At 45.6% G+C, this 12,852-nt stretch overlaps 1 pseudogene; it reads left to right on the top strand.

Moving 5' to 3' along the window:
* The first annotated feature begins 5,343 nt into the window (after positions 1-5,343).
* Positions 5,344-12,778, top strand: LOC147455339 (uncharacterized; annotated as a pseudogene).
* Positions 12,779-12,852: the final 74 nt, after the last annotated feature.

The raw sequence follows: 12,852 nt of genomic DNA, 5'->3' as shown, positions 1-12,852 counted from the left end.
TATTCCATATTGAGATCCAAGTATCTGGGGATTGGTATGCACATGTCCCATAGAATGCACACTTTCACATCCAAGCCCAGCATTGTACATCGCATCTTCAGAGAAAACAGCACCCGGCCCATAAGAATGGTAATAGTGTCCCTGGAGCCACAAAGGAAGGTTCTTAAGCATGACCAATATAGGGCAGAAATTCATAAACTCTTCATCTGGGCAGAACTTGGGCGACCATGGCATAGCGTATGCAAAGTAGGATGCCTCCCACACACCTCCTCTGATAACCAAACCTTGAACCGTGTGCTCGGCCAAGCACTCTACCACATAGAGCCCCTTGCCAACATCAATGAAATGGCAGATTGCATTTTTGTTGCTCGTTGCTGCCGACGCTGAGTCCCAATCTCTGGGACGACATTCACCAGCCCATAAAGTGTATAGGATCATCGAGCGAGTAGAGCACATTTCTAAGCCTTGTAATGCTAGCTCATAAAAATCGCCCTACATCACATACTCATCCTCAGTCTTTTTCTGACTGAACATGTTTGCCCCTTGCTGCAATATCTTTGTTGTTAGGGTACGCGCTCCAAAGGAGGATGGCTTCAAGATCTTCTTTGGTCCGGGATGCATCAATAGCAGTGGTGTTTTTTATTTTCACCTTGACAAGGAGGAAGCCCAACCGTTTAGCTAAAAAGACTTTCCCAAACACTCTTGCCAATGCACTAGGTGTTAACAATAAAGTTAGACTATCATGTGCAAAGGTTGGGCTTACTCAAAATCAACATAAGTTTTCTTGTGCTAGACACTGTTCTTCTATAGTATTAAATGGTCGATTCACCGTCAAAAGTGCACATAGAAAGGTCATGGGTGACATAATGTTGCTACGATCTTGGAAGCACGACAAATTATGGGGTATCTAGTGAGATACCCTCAAAAAAGTGAAGTATAACGAGAGAGAGAGAGAGAGAGAGAGAGAAAGAGAGGGAGGAAGAGAGGGAGACAGGCCACGTGTTAGTACATCCTTGAGGCGAGGGATATTTTTTGCACGTAGGTTGAGGATGGCGTGTGGAGAGAGAGAGAGACAGAGAGATGTAGGCGGGAGTCGAATGCAGGGTCGACGAGATCTCGAGAGGCTGGGCATGTTGCAGTGGAAGTAGCGAAGGCGTCCCTCGCATGGCGTCAGTCCCTCTCGGTCTCTCTTCCCTCTGCGGCAGGCTGCAGGTCGAGTGAATGAGTGTGCACGAAAGGAAGCCTGTTGTCTGGCAATTGGAACCCGGACAAAGAGGGAGATCCCAAGCCGAGAGTGCGTCCTAGTTATAGGATGGCGCTGTGCAGGGCATTGGGGACCAAGTTCGAAGCCAGTCTGAAGATTCTGAGACAGAGAGGCGAGGACGTGAGAGAGAGAGGGGAGGCGGAGGGCGTAGCTATGTGCGTCATGGTAGGCACAGTGGGAACGGGCGCGCAACACAGTTTCGCTTTTCCAAATGGCACAGCGGAAAGAATCTCCAAACTTAATTAATCAATGAATAGTGAAAGTACCCAATATGTACCATAAATGGGTGATAATCAAGCACACTATGGCGGTCGTTTTTGGTCTAGATTATGTCTATATGGCTAGCGTGTCACTCGGGCTCACTACCCATTGGACACGCATCTAGGTTGCATATCTAGAATTTTAGACTAGAGCCTTTGTCTATAGACCCTTGGTCTGACATTCCAAGTAAAGAATCACAAATACTTAATTTTCTAAATCTTGAATCGCACCTTCCCTCTACCCCTTTTTGGCCTGCGGAAGGCCATAGGGTTTGGGCTGCAAAGTTGTTGCAATTTTTTGGCCGTTCGATATATTCACCGGATGAGCGCCACGTGGCCCTAGGTTCACTAAAGGTTGTTTGAGATAGCCTGCGACGTCTTTTCCTACTGCGGCCTGCTCTTGGTAGGTCCCGTCGGTTTTTGCCTTGCTCCTAGAAGAGAAGGCGACGCGTGTAGGAGGTGTCGTCCTCCTGTGAAGCTGGCGCGCAGCAGGTACATGTGTTTTCGTGCTACTCCTGCCAGAGGGCGTGTGCAGTGGTGCGGGTCTTTCACACGGCAGTGCTGTGTGTTCAATGCTGAAGGCGGGCGCTGTCTGGATGCTTTTCGAGGTTGTGGATCCATGTGATTTTAGGGGCGCCTGCATTCAATGGTGTCAGCAAGTGTGGCCTCAGGTGCTGAATGGCGTTCGTCTTCATTCTCTGTGCTTGAGAGCACGTGTTGGGATGGAATGCTTAGAATATATTAATCTAGATGCTCATTGTAGCTTGTATAAAAGATGAGAAAAACGTTGTGTCATAAGAAGCCCCTGTCTCAGCCGATCGTCATTATGTTGTGTCGTCGTTTTGTACATGTAGCAGGAATTCTCAAGTTTCTTTTACTGTTCGTGCTTTTGAGCTATGTATCTAGTGGAAAATTCTCTCTGTCCTACCTCTGTAAATATGCTAGGAAGTCTTTTCTAAATATGCCAACAAGTCTTTTGTAGATGTAGCAACAAGTCTCAAGTCTTTTTTACTGCTTCAGATTTTGATGTATCTATCTACTGGAAGATTGTGTGTGTCCTGCTTTTGTAAATATGCCACGAAGTGCTGATCTTTGCTTCGATGTTTAAGCCTTGAGCTATCACTATTTGGCGGAAGATTCTCTTTTCGCTATCCAGTCTCTATGTGCTGCCCCTACTGGAATTCCAAATTTAAGTTCACTTGAGTCACCATATGTGAACGAACGTTTTCTTTTGCCGAATTCTGTTGAAGAGGTTGTTGTTGGTCGTGAGCAGTTGAAATTTGTCGAGCATCTGCTGCGGATTGGTTTGAGGGTTGTGTGTTTTGCTTAAAGTATCTCGATCCTTTATTATCATGGCATTGGATGCTAGTATTGTTGGTGGCGGTGAAGGGAGTGCAAGCAATGCCTCGCCTAGCGGTGGTGAGAGCATGGACTTCTCCGGAGGTTTGTTTCCCTGCTTTCTGAACAGTTTCGTGTACGCTTATGTATGCCGATAATTTTTTATTTTCTTGTGCTATGCTGGTGTTGATTTTGACTGTCGGTTCTGGTTTCTTTTTGCTTGCGAGCGATGCACTCGAAGTGTTTCTTGTGCTGGTGTTCTTGCTGGTCCTGCTTTCTTTTGGCTTGGTGCACCTGATGAGGCAACTGAGCATGACATGACGAGCCTAATTCTTGGCCTTAGCTGCACTGCGAGTTTCAAGTCCTCAATAGACTAAAATATATTGCGTGCCTGTACTTGTTATTAATAAAAGTAGTTATGCTACCCTTGTTCCCTAAGCCCTGCAGTATACTGTCGATCTCAGTCTTGGCGGGCTCTTGGTTATATGGAATCTTGCAATGAGCGAGAGAGAGAGAGAGAGAGAGAGAGAGAGAGAGAGAGAGAGAGAGAGAGAGAGAGAGAGAGAGAGAGAGAGAGAGAGAGAGAGAGTTGGACTAATAATCATCTAGCACAGCATCTCTTGCTACTCTTTGTCATGCCCACTGAAACTGTTTCGAGATTATGTGAAGTTATGTATGCCGATAATTGTTGATTTGCTTGTGCTATGCTGGTGTTGATTTCGACTGTCAGTCCTGGTTTCTTTTCGCTTGCGAGCAATGCACTCGAAGTGTTTCTTGTGCTGGTGTTCTTGCTGGTCGTGCTTTCTTTCGGCTTGGTGCACCTGATGAGGAAATTGAGCATGACATGACGAGACTAATTCTCGGCCTTAGCTGCACTACGAGTTTCAAGTCCTCAATAGACCAAAATATATTACTTGCCTGTACTTGTTATTAATAAAAGTATTTATGCTACCCTTGTTCCCTAAGCCCTGCAGTATACTATCGATCTCAGTCTTGGCCGGCTCTTGGTTATATGGAATCTTGCAATGAGAGAGAGAGAGAGAGAGAGAGAGAGAGAGAGAGAGAGAGAGAGAGAGAGAGAGAGAGAGAGAGAGAGAGTTGGACCAATAATCATCTGGCACAGCATCTATTGCTGCTCTTTATCATGCCCACTGAAACTGTTTCGAGATTATGTGAAGTTCCTTCAGCCCTTTGCCACGCAGCAGGGGACAACAGAATTTCCAACGCTTCGGCAATGGCCGAGTGGTGGCTGGCAACGACAGTTGGCAGGACACATTGCATTATTTTTCCATCCATTTCAACAGTGATGCCCAGCTCATCCACCATTGCAATTACACATTCAATCTCGGAATCAACCTCGGATTCGGGAGCCTAAAGCTTGACTTTGACGATGAACTCGAACCTGGTGGCGTTTATAACCATCATTCTGCGCAAGGCCAGTGCAATTACACTATAGGGGACATCGGCAAGTAAAGTTGTGAGTAGCATGAGGAGTGAACTTGTCACATATACATCGACTTTTCCCCCCACTACTCAGCCGCATCAACTCCTCAACTAAAGGATCAGTCATCATTTCCATGTGCAGACCTTTTGCATGACGCACCCACAGATGTTGCAGTTCCAAAACTAGAACCCTGCTTCTTGCTAGCGATTGCTTTGCTTTCTCCACCCTGCTTGATCTGAAGCTGCTGCAAATTGAGAACGTATCGTCTGTTCTATAAGTATTGCATGGCTCAGCAAATGCCACCGAAGCATCCTGTTCCTGGACAGCATGCTCCGGCATTGTCATTGTGTATTGCAGTGAGAAAGAGAGTGAGGGAGAGAGAGTGTGTGTGTGTGTCTTACGTCTAAAACACTGCTAGATCTTGTTTTTTAGGGTCCATTCAAATAGATAATCAGAATCGATGTCCAAAATAAGGTGTTTAGAACTATATTGCCCAAATTTTGACCTTGGAAATCAAAGGTTGAATTAAATTGAAACCGGGAAATCTACGCTTCAAACTGGGATATGTGAGCATTGATTAACTTGAGTAATGGGGCTCGGTCGGTAAAGGATGGCCTTCATACTTTTCGTATTTCTGTTGGGATGGGATGGGTGCAAGCAATGTAGACTCCTTGTCAGCATGGAGACCATTGCAAGGCTGTAGTCATTGACACACCTAACTCCTTGTTGCCATACCATACATGTCATGTGTAGCGTATCACAAGAAGCACGAGAATTCTCACAGCGTGACTTGCCTCAACATCATGAGCTTCTGTGAGGGGGGCACCGTATACCTGGCTGGGTACGATTCGGGGCAAGGGGCTTAGCAGTAGCATCATGCGCACACAACGGCTGTCTTGTATCCCACAACCCCACTCTTCTTATGCTCTGGTTATACCTTTTTCGAGCTGTCTCTACATGCAACAGCTCACAAGCCTCAGCAAGGCCAGGCCCGGGCATCAGTCCTTCATTAGCTTTTGACTTATGCATCTCTACACATGCTCGCATCTCTCGCCCACCTGAGGGGAGTGAATCAAGAGGCTCCACCTGACGCTCTTGATGTTCATGCTCGCTTGAGTAACTTGCAATGTTGCTTCCTGGCTCGGAGGCCTCCATATATGTTGCCTCTCGAGAAAAGGCTCATGATGTTATACATTGTATGAAAAACATTGAGAGACTCTGTTTTCCTGGATGAGAAAATTTCTAAATCTTCTTGTGTATGCAACCTGGCGAGGGATTTGAAACGTGAAATTTTCCAAGATTAAATAGCTTGTTTGCTTGCTCACCCAAAAAGAAATCATATTCCGTGCAAGTTTGTTCGCATCCTTTCAATAAGTTCATTTATGTGCCTCGTTCTTCCTTTGCTTTTGCAAGTGTGCTGCTTGTAGGATCTTTTTTACTCTCTCTTTGCTTTCCTCAACTAGTCAATGCTATGGTTAATTGGATTCTTGCTTTTCTTTTCCTCTTGCAGAACTGCGTAGGTTAGTTGAGTCTCCTCCATGTCCTACAGGCAAACGTTCATCACAGCTGGTGGTGTCAAGCTCTGCCGGGTCGCCGCCAGATCCGGCCTTCCAGGAAATCGCAACTGGGAAGAGGTGTAGGCATGTGTTGCTTCAAGGAAGCCCTTCTACCGATCCCGTTGGCAGTGCATGTATCGCCGATGCGCACAATCATTCTTTGTGGAACAGCCTTAACGTGTCTACGGTGTTCTTCGCTACAGTGCATTCTTGAGTGTCGAGTTGCGTTAAGATGGTGCTCTGCTCTTTTTTGCAGGCAAAGGATACTCTCCACTAGGAGAGGAGTGCGCACAAGCACCGTCTTCTTCTCAACAACAACTTCCTTGCCCATCTCGCGAATTAGGGAAAGCTGCAGTCTCATTCTCTGAAGTTGGCCAATCTTCGGCTGCTCATAATGTCTTGGACAATGGCAAGCTACTGGACAAAGGGAAAAGCTTGTTAGTCAAGAAAACCTTGCCGCTATTCATGATCAGTGATATAGATGAGGATAGTAAACCTTTTTCCATGGAGGGGAAAATCTTGAATTGGTATGGCACATACCGTTTCATCTCGTCTGGGCAAAAGAAAAATGCATGTTACTTCAAGTTTGACATCGTCGATGCCGAGTGCATCTACACGATCACGGTCATCGTTGGTGGATCCCTTCATTGAGACCTACACCAAGGAGCTCAAGATCGGCTTATTCGTCAGGCTTGACTGTCCTCTTGTGAGAGATAAAAACCATAACGATGCCGGTTCAGCTTTGTTCTCCTTGCATGTCGATGCGTCGACAACCATTAGACCTTGTGACCCATTCCATGTCACTTTAGCTTTCTATCCTGAGACCAAGATAAGCACATTTCTTGCTGACGCTACAATTTCCGAGACTACTAGCCCACGTCCGCCCTTAGCGACACTGGCGTTTGTTGTCTTGCAAAGTCGTAATTTCCATCAAAGAATTGGTACTACATTTGGGGATTTGGTTGTTGCTGATGGCCCGACCCCAGACGACAAAGCAGTTGTACGTATCAGAAGCATTGGCTCCAGCGTTTCTTTCTTTTGATATTGACAAACCTTTTGTCATATGTAGGTCAGCTTTGTCAACTCTCGAAAGCAAGACTACGATCGGGTCATGGCCCAGATGGCTAGGGAGGACATTGTTATGTTTGTGGCTAGGAATATTGGCCTCTTTGTTGGCAAGGTGCGCACATTGTCTGTTCTGGATGTCACAACTTTGGCCCCCGTGCGAGGATCACGTTTGAAGGAAGAATTGACCATAGCATTTCATAGACAGTGTGAGACTCTCGGCTACAATAGAGAGGTGACTTTGCATGGTTTGCACTCAACCGGATGAAGACATCTTTAGTGGTCTTTACACGTTTGTTTTTTTGGTAGGTCGTGGGGACTTTGCGCTTTGTGAACTTCAATAGAGCTCTCTTGCATTCCCAGTGCTCAGTTTGTGACTCGCCGAAGGTGAAGAAGGTTGAAGGCCGACTGTATTGTTCTCTTTGCGATAAAGATCACGTCATCAACACGACGCTCAGACTGGAGACACAGATTCAAAGCAACATTGATAGACGTGTTGTGGCGGTTCAAGTGTCAAGATTGTTGAGATGTCGAGCTCTACACCTTGAGCTGGCATCCACTACGGGTCTTGGCCGCTTACGGCATTTACTCATTAGCGCGTTAGGTGACCGACACGGAGGATCTCTGCCAGTGATTCTACAGCTGGACTACACTTATAGTGTCAGCCTAGTACTCTTCTAGCGAGCTCACACTCAGTGACCGCATGTACATATGTGCTACTTTTCAGCTTTAGCACTTAGTCATTTTGTACTCTCTTTTCTGTGATGAAGTAGAAGAAGCTTTCCATCTCTGTGTGCTTTGTGCTTGTCTTGTGTAGCTCTCTTGCATCCTCATTCTTTACATGGTTTTTCGCACAAGTTTCTGAACAGGTCTCCAAAGTGCAGTATACAGAGATTTACTGTACAAGTACAGTGGTTGTATGTACGCTTGATTGTGGACACTCGTTGAGTGTAGAAAGCGTTACAGGAACCACGATAGCAGGTTCAACAGATTTGCAGGTTTTTGCAGATTGCAGCTATTTTGTCTTAGTGCTTCAAGATGTCTGACGGTTTCAGTCAGATTGTTACTGAGAATCTTGAGAAAAATAACTACCCTGCATGGAAGTTCAGAATAACAAATTTCCTAAAAGGAAAAGGTTATTGGGACTATGTAGAAGGAGACAATGAAAAGGAACCAGAGATTCCCGAGGCAAATGCTACAGCAGAACAAAGGAAATCTTTGAGGGACTGGCAACAAGGCCAGAGCAAAGTGATGTATTGGCTTTCTATGAGCATCACAGATGGCATGATGGGCTATCTACAGGATGCTGAAACCCCCGCCATTGCATGGAAAAACTTAGGCAGAGTGTTCGAGGTGAACACCAAGGCCAGGAAGCTTCAACTAAAGTCGGAGCTAAATCAAGTTAAGAGGAACAACCTCTCCATCAATGATTATGCTTTGAAGATCAAGAGTATCATTGAGGCTCTTGGATCTATTAAAGTCTCAGTGGAAGACGATGACATTGTCCGTGCATGCTTGGATGGTCTAGGAGATGAGTATGTACATTTTAGGTCTTCCATGAATACAAGAGACGACATCCCCGTGTTCCAAGATTTGATTTCTATGCTTATTCTTGAGGAGAAGAACCTTGACACATCTTCTTCTCATGGCAGAAATAATTCTGAACAGGCCTTCTATTCTAACTCCAACAGAGGTAGAGGTAGAGGTCGTGGTCGAGGCCCAAGGGGTTGCAGGGGCCAATTTCTGGAAGGTCAATCAAATCAAAACAATACAAGTGGCAGGGGAAACCAGTCTCAAGGCAGGGGGAGTCAAAGAGGTCGTGGTGCAGGATCAAGCAGACAGCAACATACTCCAGATAGTAGAGAATGTTGGACTTGTGGTGAAAGAGGTCACATGTCACGTGACTGTCCAAAGGGAAAAGCAAGTAGAAAGAGAGAACAGGGCAACTATGCATCTACTAGCAGAGATGCAGATGACAGCAAAAATGAGCGCATGTTTGTTATGCAACATGTAATGAATACAATGACTGCAAAGAATTCCACCCAAGATGATGTTTGGTATGTGGATTCAGGTGCCTCTAATCACATGACGTCTTATGGAGAGTGGTTTAGAGATATGCGCAAACCAGATGTGTCAGGCTATGTGCAGACAGGAGATGACACAGCTCACCCCATTGCTCATGTAGGGGACATACCTCTAAATACGAAGAGTGGGAAATCAAAGTACTTAGCAGATGTACTTCATGTCCCAAACATTACAAAGAATCTTGTTTCTGTTGGACAAATGGTTGAGCAGGGTTTGCAGGTTCGCTTCAATCCAAATGGCTGTTATGTAGAAGATTTCCAGAATGGTTGTAAGCTGATCACAGAGGGCAAATGTGTGGGCAGAATGTTTACGCTGAATGTAGACATGCCTGAGGTAAAAGCTGCATTATTTGCACAGGGCACAGGTGTTGTGGCTGATGTTGACATTTGGCACAAACGCATTGGCCATGTCAATGAGCAGAGATTGTGCAGCATGCAATCAAAACAGATTGTAAAAGGTTTGCCCAAATTCAAGGTGGATGGTATGCATAAAGTGTGTGCAGCATGCCAGTTTGGAAAACAGTCAAAGGGCTCATTTCCACATGAGCGCAATGTATGTAAAAAGCCACTTGAGGTGGTGCACACAGATGTTTGGGGTCCAACCGATACTGCAAGTATACATGGTTGCAGGTATTATGTCTCTTTCATTGATGACCATACAAGGAAAGTATGGGTCTACTTCATGCGTAACAAAAGTGAAGTGTTTGGTCACTTTCAAGACTTCAAAGTCATGATTGAGAAGGAGACAGATATGCAAATCAATACATTGAGGTCAGATGGAGGGGGAGAGTACTTCTCCAATGATTTTTCAGATTTTCTGCGAATGCATGGTATACACAGGCAGTTTACATGCAGATATACTCCACAGCAGAATGGGGTCGCAGAAAGGAAAAACAGGCACATTGCAGAGGTTGCACGTGCATTGATGAATGAGAAGAACATGCCTCATCATTTCTGGGCTGAAGCTATAAATACAGTTGTGTACATTATGAACAGGACACCTACAGCTGCGGTGCATGATGTAACACCTGAGGAAAAGTTTATAGGTACAAAGCCTGATTTGGCACACTTGAAAGTGTTTGGCTGCATAGCTTACGTGCATGTACCAGATGAGTTGCGTAGGAAATTGGATCCTAAAGCAGAGAAATGTATTCTTGTGGGATATTCCCTTGAACAAAAGGGGTACAGGTGCTACAATCCTACTACACGAGAATTACGAGTGAGCAGAGATGTAGTCTTTGATGAGATGAGCAGCTGGTATAGTAATGCACATGGCACTATTGGGGCTGATGTAAAAGATGATGTGGTTGTACAAAATGTGAGGCCACAGTCACAGGTTTTGAGTGGACCACAAGAGTCCTCTTCTCGTGGCTCTGTTGAGAAACCATGGAATGGTAGACTACGTACGCAGGTTACTCCACCAACAGGTACAGGGAATGTATCACGAAAAGGAAAGGAAAAGGTTGATGAACCTCCCTTTATGGTTGATGCATCATCAGGTTTTTCACATGTAGACATGGATTCAGATGGTTCTGAACAAAGTCTTGATGAGGAATTTGGAATTTCGGCTGTCAGGACACCTGGTGTAAGGAAAGTACAAGAAGATGCTAGAGGGCAAAGGAGTGACCCAGGACCGCGCAGATCTAATAGAGTCAGAAATCCAGTTCAGAAATTGACTTATGATGGGTATCTAGCGCATCACCAAGCCTACATGGCTAAGGTGATACAGGATGTGGAGCCCACATGTTTTGAGGATGCAGTTGGAAATGTGCATTGGGATGATGCAATGAATGAAGAGATGGCTGCATTGGAAGCAAATGACACATGGGAGTTGGTGCCATTGCCAAGTGGCAAGAAAGCTATTGGCTGTAAATGGGTGTATAAAACCAAGCATAAGGCTGATGGTAACATTGAGCGTCACAAGGCAAGGCTGGTCGCAAAGGGTTATGCACAGACGTATGGCATAGACTATGAGGAGACCTTTGCTCCAGTGGCAAAGATGACGACAGTGAGAGCTGTCATAGCAGTGGCTGCATCTAGAGGATGGATTATGCATCAAATGGATGTAAAGAATGCCTTCTTGAATGGTGAGTTGCAAGAGGAAGTGTATATGGATCAGCCACCTGGTTATGTCGATCCAGGTTACCCAGATTATGTATGCAGACTTCTCAAAGCTTTGTATGGTTTGAAGCAGGGCTCTAGAGCATGGTATGACAGGATTGCCAAGTATCTTGTCAGTATTGGTTTTAGGAGAGCTCATGCTGATCATTCACTCTATGTACGTGAGAGTGATGTGGGGATTGTGGTCATTACCATATATGTAGATGACCTTATTATTGTTGGTGACAATGCTATGGAGATTGACCATGTGAAGGGTCTTCTCAAACAGGAGTTTGAAATGAAAGATTTAGGCGAGTTGCGCTACTTTCTTAGCATTGAGGTGATCAGGACTCCAGAGGGTGTATGGCTATCACAGAGACAGTATGCTTTGGACATGTTGTCAAAGTATGGTATGGCTGATTGTAAGCCAATTTCTATTCCCTTGGATGTGAATGCAAAGCTGAGTGCAGAGAAGGGTGATGTTGTTGAGGATGTCAACATGTACAGGAAGATTGTGGGTAGTCTAATCTACTTGACTATCACGAGGCCAGACTTGAGCTACACAGTAGGCTTGGAGAGTCAGTTCATGCAACTTCCGAGGAAGCCACATTTGGATGGAGTACGACGCACACTTAGGTATGTGCAAGGTACTCTTGACTACGCATTGTTCTATGCAGCAGATGCACCATTAGCATTGTATGGGTATACAGATGCAGATTGGGCAGGTAGCATTGTTGATAGGAGATCTATGAGTGGCTTCATGTTCTCTTTTGGGAGTGCTGCTGTTACTTGGAGCAGCAAAAAGCAGCCTACGGTTGCTTTATCGAGCACAGAGGCCGAGTACAGAGGTGCAGCAGTTGCGGCGTGCGAGGTAGCTTGGCTACGCACATTACTTGAGGACTTGGGAGTGCACGTGGACCAACAGATTTTCATCCATTGTGACAACCTCAGCAGCATGCAGTTGGCTAGGAACCCAGTGTTCCATGCCAGGACCAAACACATAGAGGTCCATTACCACTACGTTCGAGAGCGAGTGTTGGCGGGCGACATCGACTTGGTCTACGTCAGCACAGAGGAGCAGATAGCGGATATCTTTACCAAGGCCCTCGGAGCTGAGAAGCTTCGACGTTTCCGGACTATGCTTGGACTCTGCGACATGCAGAGCTCGAGGGGGAGTGTTGAGATGTCGAGCTCTACACCTTGAGCTGGCATCCACTACGGGTCTTGGCCGCTTACGGCATTTACTCACTAGCGCGTTAGGTGACCGACACGGAGGATCTCTGCCAGTGATTCTACAGCTGGACTACACTTATAGTGCCAGCCTAGTACGCTTCTAGCGAGTTCACACTTAGTGACCGCATGTACATATGTGCTACTTTTCAGCTTTAGCACTTAGTCATTTTGTACTCTCTTTTCTGTGAAGAAGTAGAAGAAGCTTTCCATCTCTGTGTGCTTTGTGCTTGTCTTGTGTAGCTCTCTTGCATCCTCATTCTTTACAAAGATCTATGGTGGATCGTCTTCTGGGCTTGCCAAGGAGCTTCAAGGAGGTGTACATGGAGAGCATTCTAGAGGCGAGGGATATTTTAGCGACATCTGTTGTTGAGGGTGTGTTCAGAATTGGCACAAATGGGTCTATGATATCTTTCACTCCTCCGTTGGAAACCTAGATGCTTTGAGAGCATGTATTTGAATAGCTTTTGACCTTTCACCACGAATAACTATCCTTCCTTACCTAGATCCC

This window comes from Adiantum capillus-veneris, chromosome 6, assembly GCF_014529385.1.
Source record: "Adiantum capillus-veneris isolate H3 chromosome 6, ASM1452938v2, whole genome shotgun sequence".
Classification (NCBI taxonomy): Eukaryota; Viridiplantae; Streptophyta; class Polypodiopsida; order Polypodiales; family Pteridaceae; genus Adiantum; species Adiantum capillus-veneris.
Note: the sequence above shows the minus strand (reverse complement) of the source record. Positions and strands in the feature narration are given on the sequence as shown.